The sequence below is a fragment of the Argopecten irradians genome, chromosome 13 (assembly GCF_041381155.1).
Source record: "Argopecten irradians isolate NY chromosome 13, Ai_NY, whole genome shotgun sequence".
Taxonomy (NCBI): Eukaryota; Metazoa; Mollusca; class Bivalvia; order Pectinida; family Pectinidae; genus Argopecten; species Argopecten irradians.
Genome location: NC_091146.1, coordinates 34323328 through 34347725, shown reverse-complemented (window position 1 = coordinate 34347725; position 24398 = coordinate 34323328). Strand labels below are relative to the sequence as shown.

Genomic DNA, 24398 nt, shown 5'->3' with positions numbered 1-24398 from the left:
AACAGTAAAACAGATATAACCAACATAAATATTTAAAAAATCACGAATATGGTTAAAATAACAGTTTAAGAACGAAAATTAACAGAACAGGGCTACCAGTGTACACCAGTGCGACTTATCTGTGGACGAAAACCAAAATCTGACGATGTTTTGGCATTATTACGTCGTGATTCACATGTGAAAATCGTAAGTTTTACTCGCCAGTTTTGTAAAGTTATACATCGAACAAATCACTGTAAAAGTGTTTAAAAGATAAAATATGCAATGAAAATATATTAACGATGAAAATGATTACATATCAGATGCATATTCATTCGTAAAATTGTTTAATTCAAGGAAAATCCGCCGACTGAAACGTGTTTGTTTACTAGCGCAACACAATAGCGTTTTAGTAAAGTTATACATCGAAAATATCACTGTAAAAGTGTTTAAAAACGATATAATATGTGATGAAAATATAATAAAGATAAAAATAATAACGTACCAGATACATGTTCAATCGTAAAATTGTTTAATTCATGGAAAATCGGCCGACTGAAGCGTGGTTGTTTACAGTCACAACACAATGGCGGACTGATTTCGCTATCGATTTGCTGCAGGATCGTTACCAAGAAAATAATAACTAAAACGTCAAAAACCATCAAATATCAAACAATAAGTTAAATATATTATTTAGTATTATTTGAGTGAAAGAAATGTCCGCAGACAGGGAAAAAACAATCTTCTGAATGACTGCTAAATATAACTTGCACACGTGTTACACACGGTCAACATGTGTATTTCTCAGAATCCTGTCGCTGTGACTTCAATGAAATAATCGGCAGTCAAGTTTATAGTGTGAATTACATGTAATATAGAACATTATAGCGATGTTAAAAAGCACCAAACAGTCGTATAAAACATCATTTAATCGATCTCTGCAGCGGCAAACACCACGAAATCATATCCGGAAGTTTACAAAAATAAGGCTTCGGTAAATTGCATCATGGGATGGCAAGTTGAGAGAGAACACTCTAAACGAAGTCAATTTTAGGTTAATGATAGTCTTGATAATAAAGTAATCCTATACACATCAATATAATTAATACGCGAAGTATATCAAAATAGATATAAAAGAAAATCGTATGCATATTGAGGAAAGTATTTTAACCGGCATGTTGAAATATGAGAGAGAGTAAGCGTGAATTCGTACGGCCGCCATGTTTGTTTACACACAAGAAGTCTTACGTAATGGCAGAGTAAACAACGAACAGAAACATGACCAAATCAATTTTGCTAAAGATATTTACATCATTGTGAGTTTTATTTGTTATACATTTACAGAACAAGTTTACAGACAGTTTTCGTGATTCTAATCGATCGATAAGCATTACCGTGCTTCATTAGAGATCAATCGTATACACAGAGGGTTGCGTGGGTGCATGGGCCTAACTTTTGGTTGCGGCTTATGTAACGGTGCGTCTTATGTGTGTACAAAACCTGAAAAAATCGTAAAAAAGGCCTCTGCGGCTTGTACACAGGTGCGACTTATTGTCCGGAAAATACGGTAACGTAGATTCAGGTAATTAGCACGGCTGTAAACGTGTGACATGTGCGTTTAACATCAGATGGGTACGATGACATGGGTGCGCGGTGCATGGTCTCCTCAGTTGTCAGAATTTAGTTCACAGAACTGTATGCATGTTCCAGTTTAGGTGAACCAGGAATTAGCGGTCAAATCAAGAAATTGGGGGGTCAGTCATCTCTGCCATATTGGAGTGCCGAGAGCCATAAAGGTATAAAACATAAGTTACAGCTTATACATTTGAAATTGGTAACATTAAGGGGAGACAATTACATTGTATTACATAATGTCTAGTTTGGGGTGTGGTATTTAGACCTGCCAGGTATCATTGGTGGGAGGGGGGGGGTGTGGTGGTGGTGGGTGGCGGGGGGAGTCATCTCAGGTAAGCTAATTTAACTAATTGTACTGATTAATTGTAATATTAGGGCTAATTAGTTTATTAAAAGTATGCATTTTATGTTATAATGATGTAAAATACCATTTTGTGAATATTTTTTTCCTTTAATGAAACATATTAATGGTGTTTCAGGGTCATTCAAGATTTCCGGAAATATGTGTTGGTTGCACAGATTCCAGTCATGGACAAAGACATGCATCTTTTGTGCTCATTACAGGTTTGATCTTTGTTTAATTTGTTTATTTTAAACAGAAAGGCTCTGGAACCATGTTCCTGGTAAATTTGAATATGTAAAAGGTTTGGTATATCTGGTTTTCTTCCAAAATCTTGACATTTTCTATATTATAGGGGTACCTGATTATGTAATGGATTATCTCCCCTTGGCTGGGGACTTTTCCTATTTTTTCATTATATTCAGAAAGTTTAATGATGTAACCAATAATTAACTTAAACAACATTAATACTATTTCAATATTTAATACATAATTTGCAATTAATCAACACAGTGTGTAAGTTCAACATTTCATGTTTTCAGAATTACTCCGCGGGTGACTGTCCGAAGGTGAAGCCCTGTCCTGGACAAACCACTTGACCGATTAAATTCATATTACAGATTTGACACACAGCCGAAATACACTTTACATCATAGGTGAGTATTAGAATTTTAATTTCTGCTATAGCGAACGCAACCGGAAGTATAAGAGTCAGTCACTGGAGCCGAGTGAGTCCATAGATACAAAGGTAAGTCGCCAAGTTTTAGAATAATACTTGTCACTGTGACTATGCATGCAGTTTATTTAGAATTGGCCAGTAAGTTAATGGTACATATAACGTAGATTCAGGTAATTAGCACGGCTGTAAACACGTGACATGTGCGTTTAACATCAGATGGGTACGATGACATGGGTGCGCGGTGCATGGTCTCCTCAGTTGTCAGAATTTAGTTCACAGAACTGTATGCATGTTCCAGTTTAGGTGAACCAGGAATTAGCGGTCAAATCAAGAAATTGGGGGGTCAGTCATCTCTGCCATATTGGAGTGCCGAGAGCCATAAAGGTATAAAACATAAGTTACAGCTTATACATTTGAAATTGGTAACATTAAGGGGAGACAATTACATTGTATTACATAATGTCTAGTTTGGGGTGTGGTATTTAGACCTGCCAGGTATCATTGGTGGGAGGGGGGGGGGGGTGTGGTGGTGGTGGGTGGCGGGGGGAGTCATCTCAGGTAAGCTAATTTAACTAATTGTACTGATTAATTGTAATATTAGGGCTAATTAGTTTATTAAAAGTATGCATTTTATGTTATAATGATGTAAAATACCATTTTGTGAATATTTTTTTCCTTTAATGAAACATATTAATGGTGTTTCAGGGTCATTCAAGATTTCCGGAAATATGTGTTGGTTGCACAGATTCCAGTCATGGACAAAGACATGCATCTTTTGTGCTCATTACAGGTTTGATCTTTGTTTAATTTGTTTATTTTAAACAGAAAGGCTCTGGAACCATGTTCCTGGTAAATTTGAATATGTAAAAGGTTTGGTATATCTGGTTTTCTTCCAAAATCTTGACATTTTCTATATTATAGGGGTACCTGATTATGTAATGGATTATCTCCCCTTGGCTGGGGACTTTTCCTATTTTTTCATTATATTCAGAAAGTTTAATCATGTAACTAATAATTAACTTAAACAACATTAATACTATTTCAATATTTAATACATAATTTGCAATTAATCAACACAGTGTGTAAGTTCAACATTTCATGTTTTCAGAATTACTCCGCGGGTGACTGTCCGAAGGTGAAGCCCTGTCCTGGACAAACCACTTGACCGATTAAATTCATATTACAGATTTGACACACAGCCGAAATACACTTTACATCATAGGTGAGTATTAGAATTTTAATTTCTGCTATAGCGAACGCAACCGGAAGTATAAGAGTCAGTCACTGGAGCCGAGTGAGTCCATGGATACAAAGGTAAGTCGCCAAGTTTTAGAATAATATGTGTCACTGTGACTATGCATGCAGTTTATTTAGAATTGGCCAGTATGTTAATGGTACATATAACGTAGATTCAGGTAATTAGCACGGCTGTAAACGTGTGACATGTGCGTTTAACATCAGATGGGTACGATGACATGGGTGCGCGGTGCATGGTCTCCTCAGTTGTCAGAATTTAGTTCACAGAACTGTATGCATGTTCCAGTTTAGGTGAACCAGGAATTAGCGGTCAAATCAAGAAATTGGGGGGTCAGTCATCTCTGCCATATTGGAGTGCCGAGAGCCATAAAGGTATAAAACATAAGTTACAGCTTATACATTTGAAATTGGTAACATTAAGGGGAGACAATTACATTGTATTACATAATGTCTAGTTTGGGGTGTGGTATTTAGACCTGCCAGGTATCATTGGTGGGAGGGGGGGGGGGGGTGTGGTGGTGGTGGGTGGCGGGGGGAGTCATCTCAGGTAAGCTAATTTAACTAATTGTACTGATTAATTGTAATATTAGGGCTAATTAGTTTATTAAAAGTATGCATTTTATGTTATAATGATGTAAAATACCATTTTGTGAATATTTTTTTCCTTTAATGAAACATATTAATGGTGTTTCAGGGTCATTCAAGATTTCCGGAAATATGTGTTGGTTGCACAGATTCCAGTCATGGACAAAGACATGCATCTTTTGTGCTCATTACAGGTTTGATCTTTGTTTAATTTGTTTATTTTAAACAGAAAGGCTCTGGAACCATGTTCCTGGTAAATTTGAATATGTAAAAGGTTTGGTATATCTGGTTTTCTTCCAAAATCTTGACATTTTCTATATTATAGGGGTACCTGATTATGTAATGGATTATCTCCCCTTGGCTGGGGACTTTTCCTATTTTTTCATTATATTCAGAAAGTTTAATGATGTAACCAATAATTAACTTAAACAACATTAATACTATTTCAATATTTAATACATAATTTGCAATTAATCAACACAGTGTGTAAGTTCAACATTTCATGTTTTCAGAATTACTCCGCGGGTGACTGTCCGAAGGTGAAGCCCTGTCCTGGACAAACCACTTGACCGATTAAATTCATATTACAGATTTGACACACAGCCGAAATAACACTTTAACATCACACTTTACATCATAGGTGAGTATTAGAATTTTAATTTCTGCTATAGCGAACGCAACCGGAAGTATAAGAGTCAGTCACTGGAGCCGAGTGAGTCCATGGATACAAAGGTAAGTCGCCAAGTTTTAGAATAATATGTGTCACTGTGACTATGCATGCAGTTTATTTAGAATTGGCCAGTATGTTAATGGTACATATAACGTAGATTCAGGTAATTAGCACGGCTGTAAACACGTGACATGTGCGTTTAACATCAGATGGGTACGATGACATGGGTGCGCGGTGCATGGTCTCCTCAGTTGTCAGAATTTAGTTCACAGAACTGTATGCATGTTCCAGTTTAGGTGAACCAGGAATTAGCGGTCAAATCAAGAAATTGGGGGGTCAGTCATCTCTGCCATATTGGAGTGCCGAGAGCCATAAAGGTATAAAACATAAGTTACAGCTTATACATTTGAAATTGGTAACATTAAGGGGAGACAATTACATTGTATTACATAATGTCTAGTTTGGGGTGTGGTATTTAGACCTGCCAGGTATCATTGGTGGGAGGGGGGGGGGGGGGGGTGTGGTGGGGGTGGGGGGGGGGGGGGTCATCTCAGGTAAGCTAATTTAACTAATTGTACTGATTAATTGTAATATTAGGGCTAATTAGTTTATTAAAAGTATGCATTTTATGTTATAATGATGAAAAATACCATTTTGTGAATATTTTTTCCTTTAATGAAACATATTAATGGTGTTTCAGGGTCATTCAAGATTTCCGGAAATATGTGTTGGTTGCACAGATTCCAGTCATGGACAAAGACATGCATCTTTTGTGCTCATTACAGGTTTGATCTTTGTTTAATTTGTTTATTTTAAACAGAAAGGCTCTGGAACCATGTTCCTGGTAAATTTGAATATGTAAAAGGTTTGGTATATCTGGTTTTCTTCCAAAATCTTGACATTTTCTATATTATAGGGGTACCTGATTATGTAATGGATTATCTCCCCTTGGCTGGGGACTTTTCCTATTTTTTCATTATATTCAGAAAGTTTAATGATGTAACCAATAATTAACTTAAACAACATTAATACTATTTCAATATTTAATACATAATTTGCAATTAATCAACACAGTGTGTAAGTTCAACATTTCATGTTTTCAGAATTACTCCGCGGGTGACTGTCCGAAGGTGAAGCCCTGTCCTGGACAAACCACTTGACCGATTAAGTTCATATTACAGATTTGACACACAGCCGAAATACACTTTACATCATAGGTGAGTATTAGAATTTTAATTTCTGCTATAGCGAACGCAACCGGAAGTATAAGAGTCAGTCACTGGAGCCGAGTGAGTCCATGGATACAAAGGTAAGTCGCCAAGTTTTAGAATAATATGTGTCACTGTGACTATGCATGCAGTTCGCCAAGTTTTAGAATAATATGTGTCACTGTGACTATGCATGCAGTTTATTTAGAATTGGCCAGTATGTTAATGGTACATATAACGTAGATTCAGGTAATTAGCACGGCTGTAAACGTGTGACATGTGCGTTTAACATCAGATGGGTACGATGACATGGGTGCGCGGTGCATGGTCTCCTCAGTTGTCAGAATTTAGTTCACAGAACTGTATGCATGTTCCAGTTTAGGTGAACCAGGAATTAGCGGCCAAATCAAGAAATTGGGGGGTCAGTCATCTCTGCCATATTGGAGTGCCGGGAGCCATAAAGGTATAAAACATAAGTTACAGCTTATACATTTGAAATTGGTAACATTAAGGGGAGACAATTACATTGTATTACATAATGTCTAGTTTGGGGTGTGGTATTTAGACCTGCCAGGTATCATTGGTGGGAGGGGGGGGGGGGGTGTGGTGGTGGGGGGTGGCGGGGGGAGTCATCTCAGGTAAGCTAATTTAACTAATTGTACTGATTAATTGTAATATTAGGGCTAATTAGTTTATTAAAAGTATGCATTTTATGTTATAATGATGTAAAATACCATTTTGTGAATATTTTTTTCCTTTAATGAAACATATTAATGGTGTTTCAGGGTCATTCAAGATTTCCGGAAATATGTGTTGGTTGCACAGATTCCAGTCATGGACAAAGACATGCATCTTTTGTGCTCATTACAGGTTTGATCTTTGTTTAATTTGTTTATTTTAAACAGAAAGGCTCTGGAACCATGTTCCTGGTAAATTTGAATATGTAAAAGGTTTGGTATATCTGGTTTTCTTCCAAAATCTTGACATTTTCTATATTATAGGGGTACCTGATTATGTAATGGATTATCTCCCCTTGGCTGGGGACTTTTCCTATTTTTCATTATATTCAGAAAGTTTAATCATGTAACTAATAATTAACTTAAACAACATTAATACTATTTCAATATTTAATACATAATTTGCAATTAATCAACACAGTGTGTAAGTTCAACATTTCATGTTTTCAGAATTACTCCGCGGGTGACTGTCCGAAGGTGAAGCCCTGTCCTGGACAAACCACTTGACCGATTAAATTCATATTACAGATTTGACATACAGCCGAAATACACTTTACATCATAGGTGAGTATTAGAATTTTAATTTCTGCTATAGCGAACGCAACCGGAAGTATAAGAGTCAGTCACTGGAGCCGAGTGAGTCCATGGATACAAAGGTAAGTCGCCAAGTTTTAGAATAATATGTGTCACTGTGACTATGCATGCAGTTTATTTAGAATTGGCCAGTAAGTTAATGGTACATATAACGTAGATTCAGGTAATTAGCACGGCTGTAAACGTGTGACATGTGCGTTTAACATCAGATGGGTACGATGACATGTGTGCGCGGTGCATGGTCTCCTCAGTTGTCAGAATTTAGTTCACAGAACTGTATGCATGTTCCAGTTTAGGTGAACCAGGAATTAGCGGTCAAATCAAGAAATTGGGGGGTCAGTCATCTCTGCCATATTGGAGTGCCGAGAGCCATAAAGGTATAAAACATAAGTTACAGCTTATACATTTGAAATTGGTAACATTAAGGGGAGACAATTACATTGTATTACATAATGTCTAGTTTGGGGTGTGGTATTTAGACCTGCCAGGTATCATTGGTGGGAGGGGGGGGGGGGGGGGGGGGGGGGGAGTCATCTCAGGGGGGGTCCTCATCTCAGGTAAGCTAATTTAACTAATTGTACTGATTAATTGTAATATTAGGGCTAATTAGTTTATTAAAAGTATGCATTTTATGTTATAATGATGTAAAATACCATTTTGTGAATATTTTTTTCCTTTAATGAAACATATTAATGGTGTTTCAGGGTCATTCAAGATTTCCGGAAATATGTGTTGGTTGCACAGATTCCAGTCATGGACAAAGACATGCATCTTTTGTGCTCATTACAGGTTTGATCTTTGTTTAATTTGTTTATTTTAAACAGAAAGGCTCTGGAACCATGTTCCTGGTAAATTTGAATGTGTAAAAGGTTTGGTATATCTGGTTTTCTTCCAAAATCTTGACATTTTCTATATTATAGGGGTACCTGATTATGTAATGGATTATCTCCCCTTGGCTGGGGACTTTTCCTATTTTTTCATTATATTCAGAAAGTTTAATGATGTAACCAATAATTAACTTAAACAACATTAATACTATTTCAATATTTAATACATAATTTGCAATTAATCAACACAGTGTGTAAGTTCAACATTTCATGTTTTCAGAATTACTCCGCGGGTGACTGTCCGAAGGTGAAGCCCTGTCCTGGACAAACCACTTGACCGATTAAATTCATATTACAGATTTGACACACAGCCGAAATACACTTTACATCATAGGTGAGTATTAGAATTTTAATTTCTGCTATAGCGAACGCAACCGGAAGTATAAGAGTCAGTCACTGGAGCCGAGTGAGTCCATGGATACAAAGGTAAGTCGCCAAGTTTTAGAATAATATGTGTCACTGTGACTATGCATGCAGTTTATTTAGAATTGGCCAGTATGTTAATGGTACATATAACGTAGATTCAGGTAATTAGCACGGCTGTAAACGTGTGACATGTGCGTTTAACATCAGATGGGTACGATGACATGGGTGCGCGGTGCATGGTCCCTCAGTTGTCAGAATTTAGTTCACAGAACTGTATGCATGTTCCAGTTTAGGTGAACCAGGAATTAGCGGTCAAATCAAGAAATTGGGGGGTCAGTCATCTCTGCCATATTGGAGTGCCGAGAGCCATAAAGGTATAAAACATAAGTTACAGCTTATACATTTGAAATTGGTAACATTAAGGGGAGACAATTACATTGTATTACATAATGTCTAGTTTGGGGTGTGGTATTTAGACCTGCCAGGTATCATTGGTGGGAGGGGGGGGGGGGGTGTGGTGGTGGTGGGTGGCGGGGGGAGTCATCTCAGGTAAGCTAATTTAACTAATTGTACTGATTAATTGTAATATTAGGGCTAATTAGTTTATTAAAAGTATGCATTTTATGTTATAATGATGTAAAATACCATTTTGTGAATATTTTTTTCCTTTAATGAAACATATTAATGGTGTTTCAGGGTCATTCAAGATTTCCGGAAATATGTGTTGGTTGCACAGATTCCAGTCATGGACAAAGACATGCATCTTTTGTGCTCATTACAGGTTTGATCTTTGTTTAATTTGTTTATTTTAAACAGAAAGGCTCTGGAACCATGTTCCTGGTAAATTTGAATATGTAAAAGGTTTGGTATATCTGGTTTTCTTCCAAAATCTTGACATTTTCTATATTATAGGGGTACCTGATTATGTAATGGATTATCTCCCCTTGGCTGGGGACTTTTCCTATTTTTTCATTATATTCAGAAAGTTTAATGATGTAACTAATAATTAACTTAAACAACATTAATACTATTTCAATATTTAATACATAATTTGCAATTAATCAACACAGTGTGTAAGTTCAACATTTCATGTTTTCAGAATTACTCCGCGGGTGACTGTCCGAAGGTGAAGCCCTGTCCTGGACAAACCACTTGACCGATTAAATTCATATTACAGATTTGACACACAGCCGAAATACACTTTACATCATAGGTGAGTATTAGAATTTTAATTTCTGCTATAGCGAACGCAACCGGAAGTATAAGAGTCAGTCACTGGAGCCGAGTGAGTCCATGGATACAAAGGTAAGTCGCCAAGTTTTAGAATAATATGTGTCACTGTGACTATGCATGCAGTTTATTTAGAATTGGCCAGTATGTTAATGGTACATATAACGTAGATTCAGGTAATTAGCACGGCTGTAAACGTGTGACATGTGCGTTTAACATCAGATGGGTACGATGACATGGGTGCGCGGTGCATGGTCTCCTCAGTTGTCAGAATTTAGTTCACAGAACTGTATGCATGTTCCAGTTTAGGTGAACCAGGAATTAGCGGTCAAATCAAGAAATTGGGGGGTCAGTCATCTCTGCCATATTGGAGTGCCGAGAGCCATAAAGGTATAAAACATAAGTTACAGCTTATACATTTGAAATTGGTAACATTAAGGGGAGACAATTACATTGTATTACATAATGTCTAGTTTGGGGTGTGGTATTTAGACCTGCCAGGTATCATTGGTGGGAGGGGGGGGGGGGTGTGGTGGTGGTGGGTGGCGGGGGGAGTCATCTCAGGTAAGCTAATTTAACTAATTGTACTGATTAATTGTAATATTAGGGCTAATTAGTTTATTAAAAGTATGCATTTTATGTTATAATGATGTAAAATACCATTTTGTGAATATTTTTTTCCTTTAATGAAACATATTAATGGTGTTTCAGGGTCATTCAAGATTTCCGGAAATATGTGTTGGTTGCACAGATTCCAGTCATGGACAAAGACATGCATCTTTTGTGCTCATTACAGGTTTGATCTTTGTTTAATTTGTTTATTTTAAACAGAAAGGCTCTGGAACCATGTTCCTGGTAAATTTGAATATGTAAAAGGTTTGGTATATCTGGTTTTCTTCCAAAATCTTGACATTTTCTATATTATAGGGGTACCTGATTATGTAATGGATTATCTCCCCTTGGCTGGGGACTTTTCCTATTTTTTCATTATATTCAGAAAGTTTAATCATGTAACTAATAATTAACTTAAACAACATTAATACTATTTCAATATTTAATACATAATTTGCAATTAATCAACACAGTGTGTAAGTTCAACATTTCATGTTTTCAGAATTACTCCGCGGGTGACTGTCCGAAGGTGAAGCCCTGTCCTGGACAAACCACTTGACCGATTAAGTTAATATTACAGATTTGACATACAGCCGAAATACACTTTACATCATAGGTGAGTATTAGATTTTTAATTTCTGCTATAGGGATCAACCAACTAAATAAAAAAAGACCTTCGAAATGGCCCCTGTGTATACAAGATTGAGCCCAGGATAGAATTTTAACCCGGCCGCTGATTGGCTGGCTAATTATGAATTTCAAAAGTAAAAATGTTTTCTGACAGGTAATTATTCCTAGATAACCATAATATCAATTTGGAAATTCATATTGAGATTTAGGTTCAAAATATCAATTTTGATAATGAATAGGTAAAAACATTAGAATTTCCGGATATTTTAGTGCAAAATGCGCCTGATTTCAATAAAGCTACCCTGGTTGGAGTTTGAGCAGAAGGACCCAAACTTTTTAGGTCATCTGACCCGAAGGGTCAGGATGACCTATTGTCATCATGCACCGTCCGTCGTCGTGCGCCGTGCGCCGTCCGCCGTGCGCCGTGCGTAAACTTTTTATTCAAACGACTTCTTCTCAAGAACCAGAAGGCCAAGGGTACTCATATTTGGCGTGTAGGTTGCTGGGATGGAGGGCTACCAAGTTTGTTCAAATGAATGACCTTGACCTTCATTCAAGGTCACATGGGTCAAAAAGGCTAAAATTTTTAAATAACTTCTTCTCAAGAACCAGAAAGCCCAGGGTACTGATATTTGCCCTGTAGGATGCTGGGATGAAGGGCTACCAAGTTTGTTCGAGTAAATGACCTTGACCTTCATTCAAGGTCACGAGGGTCAAATAGGCTAAAATCCTTTAAACAACTTCTTGTGAATAACTAAGAGGCCTAGAGACCTGATATTAGGCCTGTGGCATGCTGGGATGAAGGGCTACCAAGTTTGTTCAAATAAATGACCTTGACCTTCATTCAAGGTCACGAGGGTCAAATAGGCTAAAATCTTTAAACAAATTCTTCTCAAGAACCAGAAGGCCCAGGGTACTGATATTTGCCCTGTAGGATGCTGGGATGACGGGCTACCAAGTTTGTTCAAATAAATGACTTTGACCTTCATTCAAGGTCACAGGGGTCAAATATGCTAAAATCATTTAAATAACTTCTTGTGAATAACTAAGAGGCCTAGAGACCTGATATTAGGCCTGTGGCATGCTGGGATGAAGGGCTACTAAGTTTGTTCAAATAAATGACCTTGACCTTCATTCAAGGTCTCGAGGGTCAAATAGGCTAAAATCTTTAAACAACTTCTTCTCAAGAACCAGAAGGCCCAGGGTACTGATATTGGGCCTGTGAAATGCTTGGACTTTTCCTATTTTTTCATTATATTCAGAAAGTTTAATGATGTAACTAATAATTAACTTAAACAACATTAATACTATTTCAATATTTAATACATAATTTGCAATTAATCAACACAGTGTGTAAGTTCAACATTTCATGTTTTCAGAATTACTCCGCGGGTGACTGTCCGAAGGTGAAGCCCTGTCCTGGACAAACCACTTGACCGATTAAGTTCATATTACAGATTTGACATACAGCCGAAATACACTTTACATCATAGGTGAGTATTAGAATTTTAATTTCTGCTATAGGGATCAACCAACTAAATAAAAAAAGACCTTCGAAATGGCCCCTGTGTATACAAGATTGAGCCCAGGATAGAATTTTAACCCGGCCGCTGATTGGCTGGCTAATTATGAATTTCAAAAGTAAAAATGTTTTCTGACAGGTAATTATTCCTAGATAACCATAATATCAATTTGGAAATTCATATTGAGATTTAGGTTCAAAATATCAATTTTGATAATGAATAGGTAAAAACATTAGAATTTCCGGATATTTTAGTGCAAATTGCGCCTGATTTCAATAAAGCTACCCTGGTTGGAGTTTGAGCAGAAGGACCCAAACTTTTTAGGTCATCTGACCCGAAGGGTCAGGATGACCTATTGTCATCATGCACCGTCCGTCGTCGTGCGCCGTGCGCCGTGCGTAAACTTTTTATTCAAACGACTTCTTCTCAAGAACCAGAAGGCCCAGGGTACTCATATTTGGCGTGTAGGTTGCTGGGATGGAGGGCTACCAAGTTTGTTCAAATGAATGACCTTGACCTTCATTCAAGGTCACAGGGGTCAAAAAGGCTAAAATTTTTAAATAACTTCTTCTCAAGAACCAGAAGGCCCAGGGTACTGATATTTGCCCTGTAGGATGCTGGGATGAAGGGCTACCAAGTTTGTTCGAATAAATGACCTTGACCTTCATTCAAGGTCACGAGGGTCAAATAGGCTAAAATCCTTTAAACAACTTCTTGTGAATAACTAAGAGGCCTAGAGACCTGATATTAGGCCTGTGGCATGCTGGGATGAAGGGCTACCAAGTTTGTTCAAATAAATGACCTTGACCTTCATTCAAGGTCACGAGGGTCAAATAGGCTAAAATCTTTAAACAACTTCTTCTCAAGAACCAGAAGGCCCAGGGTACTGATATTTGCCCTGTAGGATGCTGGGATGAAGGGCTACCAAGTTTGTTCAAATAAATGACCTTGACCTTCATTCAAGGTCACAGGGGTCAAATAGGCTAAAATCATTTAAATAACTTCTTGTGAATAACTAAGAGGCCTAGAGACCTGATATTAGGCCTGTGGCATGCTGGGATCTACTAAGTTTGTTCAAATAAATGACCTTGACCTTCATTCAAGGTCTCGAGGGTCAAATAGGCTAAAATCTTTAAACAACTTCTTCTCAAGAACCAGAAGGCCCAGGGTACTGATATTGGGCCTGTGACATGCTTGGATGAAGGGCTACCAAGTTTGTTCAAATGAATGACCTTGACCTTCAATCAAGGTCACAGGGGTCAAAAAGGCTAAAATCTTTAAACAACTTCTTCTCAAGAACCAGAAGGCCCAGGGTACTGATATTTGCCCTGTAGGATGCTGGGATGAAGGGCTACCAAGTTTGTTCAAATAAATGACCTTGACCTTCATTCAAGGTCACACTGGTCAAATAGGCTAAAATCCTTTAAATAACTTCTTGTGAATAACTAAGAGGCCTAGAGACCTGATATTAGGCCTGTGGCATGCTGGGATGAAGGGCTACCAAGTTTGTTCAAATAAATGACCTTGACCTTCATTCAAGGTCACGAGGGTCAAATAGGCTAAAATCTTTAAACAACTTCTTCTCAAGAACCAGAAGACCCAGGGTACTGATATTTGCCCTGTAGGATGCTGGGATGAAGGGCTACCAAATTTGTTCAAATAAATGACCTTGACCTTCATTCAAGGTCACGAGGGTCAAAAAGGCTAAAATCTTTAAACAACTTCTTCTCAAGAACCAGAAGGCCCAGGGTACTGATATTTGCCCTGTAGGATGCTGGGATGAAGGGCTACCAAGTCTGTTCAAATAAATGACCTTGACCTTCATTCAAGGTCACGAGGGTCAAATAGGCTAAAATCTTTAAACGACTTCTTCTCAAGAACCAGAAGGCCCAGGGTACTGATATTGGGACTGTGACATGCTTGGATGAAGGGCTACCAAGTTTGTTCAAATAAATGACCTTAACCTTCATTCAAGGTCACGGGGGTCAAAAAGGCTAAAATCTTTAAACGACTTCTTCTCAAGAACCAGAAGGCCCAGGGTACTGATATTTGGCCTGTAGGATGCTGGGATGAAGGGCTACCAAGTTTGTTCAAATAAATGACCTTGACCTTCATTCAAGGTCACACTGGTCAAATAGGCTAAAATCCTTTAAATAACTTCTTGTGAATAACTAAGAGGCCTAGAGACCTGATATTAGGCCTGTGGCATGCTGGGATGAAGGGCTACCAAGTTTGTTCAAATAAATGACCTTGACCTTCATTCAAGGTCACGAGGGTCAAATAGGCTAAAATCTTTAAACAACTTCTTCTCAAGAACCAGAAGGCCCAGGGTACTGATATTTGCCCTGTAGGATGCTGGGATGAAGGGCTACCAAGTTTGTTCAAATAAATGACCTTGACCTTCATTCAAGGTCACGAGGGTCAAAAAGGCTAAAATCTTTAAACAACTTCTTCTCAAGAACCAGAAGGCCCAGGGTACTGATATTGGGACTGTGACATGCTTGGATGAAGGGCTACCAAGTTTGTTCGAATAAATGACCTTGACCTTCATTCAAGGTCACAGGGGTCAAATAGGCTAAAATCCTTTAAACAACTGCTTGTGAATAACTAAGAGGCCTAGAGACCTGATATTAGGCCTGTGGCATGCTGGGATGAAGGGCTACCAAGTTTGTTCAAATAAATGACCTTGACCTTCATTCAAGGTCACGAGGGTCAAAAAGGCTAAAATCTTTAAACAACTTCTTCTCAAGAACCAGAAGGCCCAGGGTACTGATATTTGCCCTGTAGGATGCTGGGATGAAGGGCTACCAAGTTTGTTCAAATAAATGACCTTGACCTTCATTCAAGGTCACGAGGGTCAAATAGGCTAAAATCTTTAAACGACTTCTTCTCAAGAACCAGAAGGCCCAGGGTACTGATATTGGGACTGTGACATGCTTGGATGAAGGGCTACCAAGTTTGTTCGAATAAATGACCTTGACCTTCATTCAAGGTCACAGGGGTCAAATAGGCTAAAATCCTTTAAACAACTGCTTGTGAATAACTAAGAGGCCTAGAGACCTGATATTAGGCCTGTGGCATGTTGGGATGAAAGGCTACCAAGTTTGTTCAAATAAATGACCTTGACCCTCATTCAAGGTCAAGAGGGTCAAAAAGGCTAAAATCTTTAAACAACTTCTTCTCAAGAACCAGAAGGCCCAGGGTACTGATATTTGCCCTGTAGGATGCTGGGATGTAGGGCTACCAAGTTTGTTCAAATAAATGACCTTGACCTTCATTCAAGGTCACGAGGGTCAAATAGGCTAAAATCTTTAAACGACTTCTTCTCAAGAACCAGAAGGCCCAGGGTACTGATATTGGGACTGTGACATGCTTGGATGAAGGGCTACCAAGTTTGTTCAAATGAAAGACCTTAACCTTCATTCAATGTCACGGGGGTCAAAAAGGCTAAAATCTTTAAACGACTTCTTCTCAAGAACCAGAAGGCCCAGGGTACTGATATTTGGCCTGTAGGATGCTGGGATGAAGGGCTACCAAGTTAGTTCAAATAAATGACCTTGACCTTCATTCAAGGTCACAGGGGTCAAATAGGCTAAAATCATTTAAACAAATTCTTGTGAATAACTATGAGGCCTAGAGACCTGATATTAGGCCTGTGGCATGCTGGGATGAAGGGCTACCAAGTTTGTCCAAATGAATGACCTTGATCTTCATTCAAGGTCACAGGGGTCAAATAGGCTAAAATCTTTAAATGAATTCTTCTTAAGAACCAGAAGGCCCAGGGTAATGATATTGGGCATGTAGCATGCTGGGATGAAGGACTACCAAGTTTGTTCAAATGAATTACTTTGACCTTCAATCAAGGTCACAGTGGTCAAATAGGCTAAAATCTTTAAACGATTATGTTGTATTGTACTAATAGTCAGATGACCGTTAAGGCCCATGGGCCTCTTGTTTTTCTATCTAGTGTTATATGAGAACCTAGACTTTAATTATAGAACACAATACCTAACTAATATTTCTTTGTTTTAATAATACAGTACAAAACTTTAACAAAGTTTAACACTGTGGTCTATGTAAAATCATTTAGTTGGTTGCTCTCTGTAGAGTGTGATGAATTATTGATGAATATAACCTGACTGTAGAGTACCTGCTAACGTTATTGATGGACATATATAAACTGTATTTTTAGTCCACTGTCACTGGTACTGTGGATTTAGTGTGACACTGGATGTTATACCCATGGAGGAATAAACCACTCGGCCATGACACTAATTAACATATCTGATACCAGAGTTCCCTGTATGTTACCCCTGCCCCACTGTAACTGTGAACTGAGACAGACTTTCCTGTATGTTACCCCTGCCCCACTGTAACTGTGTACTGAGACAGACTTTCCTGTATGTTACCCCTGCCCCACTGTAACTGTACTGAGACAGACTTTCCTGTATGTTACCCCTGCCCCACTGTAACTGTGTACTGAGACAGACTTTCCTGTATGTTACCCCTGCCCCACTGTAACTGTGTACTGAGACAGACTTTCCTGTATGTTACCCCTGCCCCACTGTAACTGTACTGAGACAGACTTTCCTGTATGTTACCCCTGCCCCACTGTAACTGTGTACTGAGACAGACTTTCCTGTATGTTACCCCTGCCCCACTGTAACTGTGAACTGAGACAGACTTTCCTGTATGTTACCCCTGCCCCACTGTAACTGTGTACTGAGACAGACTTTCCTGTATGTTACCCCTGCCCCACTGTAACTGTACTGAGACAGACTTTCCTGTATGTTACCCCTGCCCCACTGTAACTGTGTACTGAGACAGACTTTCCTGTATGTTACCCCTGCCCCACTGTAACTGTGTACTGAGACAGACTTTCCTGTATGTTACCCCTGCCCCACTGTAACTGTGTACTGAGACAGACTTTCCTCAATTTATACCATCATCCTCGTCACTCTCTGTAAATTTGTACTGTAAAACCACAGTGACTGTGTTAACATTGGGACGACTATGGATTCAGAAATGGTGCGTCCTGTATATATAATCTAAACCGTTCTGTACCTTCATCCTTATAGATCTCAGTAAATATGCATATATACTTAGACATATAAGTAGGGAACAGTGACAAATATTAATTTAGGACCGTCCTATAGCTATAATCTAGGATCTTGGTACTGATATATCTTTGTGTACATACAAACAGGGTATGGTGACGACCATGGATTTAGGACTAGTGTGTCCTATTTTATCATTCAGTATCTTGGACCATAGATTTTGGGTAACAAGTATGTGTAAGTGAGTATAGATTTTTGGCTATCAATTGTCGTGGTCCTTGTGGAGGTCCATAAATAAACTGGCATTTATGTATGGTATGTCAGATGCGTCTTCTTTCTATAAACTAGTACATTGGTCCTTGAATATATCGGTAATCTTTCTATAAACTAGTACATTGGTCCTTGAATATATCGGTAATCTTTCTATAAACTAGTACATTGGTCCTTGAATATATCGGTAATCTTTCTATAAACTAGTACATTGGTCCTTGAATATATCGGTAATCTTTCTATAAACTAGTACATTGGTCCTTGAATATATCGGTAATCTTTCTATAAACTAGTACATTGGTCCTTGAATATATCGGTAATCTTTCTATAAACTAGTATATTGGTCCTTGAATATATCGGTAATCTTTCTATAAACTAGTATATTCGTTCTTGAATATATCGGTAATCTTTCTATAAACTAGTACATTGGTCCTTGAATATATCGGTAATCTTTCTATAAACTAGTACATTGGTCCTTGAATATATCGGTAATCTTTCTATAAACTAGTACATTGGTCCTTGAATATATCGGTAATCTTTCTATAAACTAGTATATTCGTTCTTGAATATATCGGTAATCTTTCTATAAACTAGTATATTCGTTCTTGAATATATCGGTAATCTTTCTATAAACTAGTACATTGGTCCTTGAATATATCGGTAATCTTTCTATAAACTAGTATATTCGTTCTTGAATGTATCAGAAAAGAAGAACCATAACATTGTATAGAGAAACTACTATCATGGTCAATATACAAAATGTAGGCCCATGCCACAATGTCACAAGATAACTATTAAAAAGCAGACTAAGTCTGGAATTTTGATATATACTTAGATAATGAGGTGACTTAAGTTTTGACTTAAATTATGCTCCACCGCCGACAGAGCATAAATGATATTCATCATTTGAACAATAATTGGTGTTAAATCATCTATATATAGGTCTAATTAACACAAAAAATAATATAAAATAACTATTTTACCTTTGGTGCATGGGCAATCAGTACTTCATTCCATATACATGTAGGATATAGTGCCACGCAATTTTTTCGGGATGCAATTAATTATTTTTTATATTTTTAACTTAAAATAAAATTAAAAGCTCAAACATTTCAATGGTGGTAATGGTTTAAAGTTAGTAACTTAACTGAATAAAAAATACTAAAATGTCTGCTCCTGTTTTTGATAGTGAAAAAATACCATTTGTCAGCTGTGGAGCATCTTTAAGCGTCAGTTTTTCTCTCTCAAAAACTTGAAGGCGTGTCAGTTTGTAGTACTAGTATTTAGAGCCTATCATAGATGTAGGCCTGGTAGGGTCTCCAACGGTGATCATGTATAACTGTCCACTTGTGATCTCAATTAATAAGGTGCGGTTTTTAATTGAGTTAATATGCATGTTTAAATAACCCTAAGTGTGGAATTGTTGCAGAACAAAGTGTATACAAAATTAATACAAAAATACCTATTCTGTTGTTCTCGGGTAAACATAAGAAATAAGTCCTTAACTGTGATATTCTGCTTCCTGTGTGCTACTGTTGGTTGATGTTTATTTACTATATATAAGTATTAGTGAGAGTGCTATCCCATTGGTTATACCTGTCCTTCTGTTATTTACTTTGTGTTTATAAAACAAGAAATCATGGACAAGTTCTTACAGTTCTGTAAAGTTTATAAAACAAGAAATCATGGACAAGTTCTTACAGTTCTGTAAAGTTTATAAAACAAGAAATCATGGACAAGTTCTTACAGTTCTGTAAAGTTTATAAAACAAGAAATCATAGACAAGTTCTTACAGTTCTGTAGAGTTGTGTATAAAGATAAAGATGATTATCATTAAAACGTTTAATAGCCGTCTGTCAAAGTGAATGAAACTTCTTGCTTGTCTGAATGAATTAAATGCTTGTTGAGGTATCTGTAAATTTGTGACACAATCATTAGTGTGCAATGTGTATATTTTTAGGTCATCTGACCCGAAGGGTCAGGATGACCTATAGTCATCATGTTTCGTCCGTCGTCGTGCGCCGTCCGCCGTGCGCCGTGCGCCGTCCGCCGTGCGCCGTCCGCCGTGCGTTAACTTTTCACATTTTGAACTTCTTCTCAAGTTTGACCAGTGGGATTGAGCTGAAACTTACCTGAAATGATCCTGAGATGGTCCCGACAAAGTGTTGTTATTTTTCGGGTCGATCCGAAATCCAAGATGGCCGCCACAGCCGCCATCTTGAAAACACATTTTGAACTTCTTCTCAAGTTCTACCGGTGCGATTTGGCTGAAACTTGCATGAAATGATCCTGACATGATCCCGACAAAGTGTTGTTATTTTTCGGGTCGATCCGAAATCCAAGATGGCCGCCACAGGCGCCATCTTGAAAACACATTTTGAACTTCTTCTCAAGTTCTACCGGTGCGATTTGGCTGAAACTTGCATGAAATGATCCTGACATGGTCCCGACAAAGTGTTGTTATTTTTCGGGTCGATCCGAAATCCAAGATGGCCGCCACAGCCGCCATCTTGAAAACACATTTTAAACTTCTTCTCAAGTTCTACCGGTGCGATTTGGCTGAAACTTGCATGAAATGATCCTGACATGGTCCCGACAAAGTGTTGTTATTTTTCGGGTCGATCCGAAATCCAAGATGGCCGCCACAGGCGCCATCTTGAAAACACATTTTGAACTTCTTCTCAAGTTCTACCGGTGCGATTTGGCTGAAACTTGCATGAAATGATCCTTACATGGTCCCGACAAAGTGTTGTTATTTTTCGGGTCGATCCGAAATCCAAGATGGCCGCCACAGCCGCCATCTTGAAAACACATTTTAAACTTCTTCTCAAGTTCTACCGGTGCGATTTGGCTGAAACTTGCATGAAATGATCCTGACATGGTCCCGACAAAGTGTTGTTATTATTCGGGTCGATCCGAAATCCAAGATGGCCGCCACAGGCGCCATCTTGAAAACACATTTTGAACTTTCTCAAGTTCTACTGGTGCGATTTGGCTGAAACTTGCATGAAATGATCCTGACATGGTCCCGACAAAGTGTTGTTATTTTTCGGGTCGATCCGAAATCCAAGATGGCCGCCACAGCCGCCATCTTGAAAACACATTTTGAACTTCTTCTCAAGTTCTACCGGTGCGATTTGGCTGAAACTTGCATGAAATGATCCTGACATGGTCCCGACAAAGTGTTGTTATTTTTCGGGTCGATCCGAAATCCAAGATGGCCGCCACAGCCGCCATCTTGAAAACACATTTTGAAATTATTCTCAAGTTCAACTCGTGCGATTTGGCTGAAACTTGCATGAAATGATCCTGACATGGTCCCGACAAAGTGTTGTTATTTTTCGGGTCGATCCGAAATCCAAGATGACCGGCACATCTGCCATATTGAAAACACATTTTGAACTTCTTCTCAAGTTTTACTGGTTCGATTTGGCTGAAACTTGCATGAAATGATCCTGACATGGTCCCGACAAAGTGTTGTTATTTTTCGGGTCGATCCGAAATCCAAGATGGCCGCCACAGCCGCCATCTTGAAAACACATTTTGAACTTCTTCTCAAGTTCTGCCTATGTGATTTGGCTGAAACTTGCATGAAATGATCCTGACATGGTCCCGACAAAGTGTTGTTATTTTTCGGGTCGATCCGAAATCCAAGATGGCCGCCACAGCCGCCATCTTGAAAACACTTTTTGAAATTATTCTCAAGTTCAACTCGTGCGATTTGGCTGAAACTTGCATGAAATGATCCTGACATGGTCCCGACAAAGTGTTGTTATTTTTCGGGTCAATCCGAAATCCAAGATGACCGGCACATCTGCCATATTGAAAACACATTTTGAACTTCTTCTCAAGTTTTACTGGTTCGATTTGGCTGAAACTTGCATGAAATGATCCTGACATGGTCCCGACAAAGTGTTGTTATTTTTCGGGTCGATCCGAAATCCAAGATGGCCGCCACAGCCGCCATCTTGAAAACACATTTTGAACTTCTTCTCAAGTTCTGCCTATGTGATTTGGCTGAAACTTGCCTGAGATGATCCTGACATGGATCGACAAAGTATTGTTACATCTCTGGTTGATCCCAAATTGAAGAAGGCTACTATGACACTATATCTAATTAATTTCCTACATGTTAAGGCCCTTGGGCCTCTTGTTTGAAATAAAATTTGTTGAAGGAAATGGAAAATGATCCTGACATGGTCCTGACAAAGTGACACCATATGAAATTAATTTTACTATTGCCAAGGTAGTCAGATGACCGTTAAGGCCCTTTGGGCCTCTTGTTATTTTATTGGTCATAACACAACAGCTTTTGATAAAGAAAATGAATTGTTAAATTTAGGTTCACACATAAATTAAGATCTGCAACATGAGAAAAACTCACCAGTTGTGTCATTTTTAATTATTTCGTGTCAAATGATATTGATAAAAAATATCTTAAAAGAATGCTTTTAAGATTATTTTTTAGGTCATCTGACCCGAAGGGTCAGGATGACCTATAGTCATCATGTTTCGTCCGTCGTCGTGCGCCGTCCGCCGTGCGCCGTCCGCCGTGCGTTAACTTTTCACATTTTGAACTTCTTCTCAAGTTTGACCAGTGGGATTGAGCTGAAACTTACCTGAAATGATCCTGAGATGGTCCCGACAAAGTGTTGTTATTTTTCGGGTCGATCCGAAATCCAAGATGGCCGCCACAGCCGCCATCTTGAAAACACATTTTAAACTTCTTCTCAAGTTCTACCGGTGCGATTTGGCTGAAACTTGCATGAAATGATCCTGACATGGTCCCGACAAAGTGTTGTTATTTTTCGGGTCGATCCGAAATCCAAGATGGCCGCCACAGGCGCCATCTTGAAAACACATTTTGAACTTCTTCTCAAGTTCTACCGGTGCGATTTGGCTGAAACTTGCATGAAATGATCCTGACATGGTCCCGACAAAGTGTTGTTATTTTTCGGGTCGATCCGAAATCCAAGATGGCCGCCACAGCCGCCATCTTGAAAACACATTTTAAACTTCTTCTCAAGTTCTACCGGTGCGATTTGGCTGAAACTTGCATGAAATGATCCTGACATGGTCCCGACAAAGTGTTGTTATTTTTCGGGTCGATCCGAAATCCAAGATGGCCGCCACAGGCGCCATCTTGAAAACACATTTTGAACTTCTTCTCAAGTTCTACCGGTGCGATTTGGCTGAAACTTGCATGAAATGATCCTGACATGGTCCCGACAAAGTGTTGTTATTTTTCGGGTCGATCCGAAATCCAAGATGGCCGCCACAGCCGCCATCTTGAAAACACATTTTAAACTTCTTCTCAAGTTCTACCGGTGCGATTTGGCTGAAACTTGCATGAAATGATCCTGACATGGTCCCGACAAAGTGTTGTTATTATTCGGGTCGATCCGAAATCCAAGATGGCCGCCACAGGCGCCATCTTGAAAACACATTTTGAACTTTCTCAAGTTCTACCAGTGCGATTTCGCTGAAACTTGCATGAAATGATCCTGACATGGTCCCGACAAAGTCTTGTTATTTTTCGGGTCGATCCGAAATCCAAGATGGCCGCCACAGCCGCCATCTTGAAAACACATTTTGAACTTCTTCTCAAGTTCTACCAGTGCGATTTGGCTGAAACTTGCATGAAATGATCCTGACATGGTCCCGACAAAGTGTTGTTATTTTTCGGGTCGATCTGAAATCCAAGATGGCCGCCACAGTCTCCATCTTGAAAACACATTTTGAACTTCTTCTCAAGTTCTACCGGTGCAATTTCGCTGAAACTTGCATGAAATGATCCTGACATGGTCCAGACAAAGTGTTGTTATTTTTCGGGTCAATCCGAAATCCAAGATGGCCGTCACAGCCGCCATCTTGAAAACACATTTTGAACTTATTCTCAAGTTCTACCGAAGGGATTTGGCTGAAACTTGCATGAAATGATCCTGACATGGTCCAGACAAAGTATTGTTACATCTCTGGTTGATCCCAAATCGAAGATGACAACCATGACACTATGTATAATTAAGTTCCTATATTTAAAGGCCCTTGGGCCTCTTGTTTGAAATAAAATTTGTTGAAAGAAATTGAAAATGATCCTGACATGATCCTGACAAAGTGACACCATATATAATTAATTTTA

The 24398-nt window shown here is 38.6% G+C and overlaps 1 protein-coding gene, 2 long non-coding RNA genes and 1 pseudogene across 6 annotated transcripts in view; 2 read left to right on the top strand and 2 right to left on the bottom strand.

The window, feature by feature from the left end:
• Positions 1-24398, bottom strand: part of LOC138306379 (uncharacterized) — a 481793-nt gene that overhangs the window by 181641 nt on the left and 275754 nt on the right. The window lies entirely within an intron of this gene.
• LOC138306396 (MYCBP-associated protein-like) overlaps positions 1-24398 on the bottom strand; it is a 453378-nt pseudogene that overhangs the window by 171845 nt on the left and 257135 nt on the right.
• On the top strand, positions 1949-5086 carry LOC138306398 (uncharacterized). The gene is made up of 6 exons (XR_011205848.1): positions 1949-2178; positions 2497-2610; positions 3339-3423; positions 3742-3855; positions 4585-4669; positions 4988-5086. It is a non-coding gene; the product is annotated as an uncharacterized lncRNA (long non-coding RNA).
• On the top strand, positions 5701-11972 carry LOC138306397 (uncharacterized). 4 transcript variants are annotated; one of them, XR_011205845.1, is made up of 10 exons: positions 5701-5930; positions 6249-6362; positions 7139-7223; positions 7541-7654; positions 8389-8473; positions 8792-8905; positions 9634-9718; positions 10037-10150; positions 10879-10963; positions 11282-11972. It is a non-coding gene; the product is annotated as an uncharacterized lncRNA (long non-coding RNA). The 4 variants fall into 4 exon arrangements; XR_011205846.1 differs by having other exon boundaries at positions 5701-6362; positions 7541-7746; XR_011205844.1 differs by having other exon boundaries at positions 5705-6362; positions 11282-11970.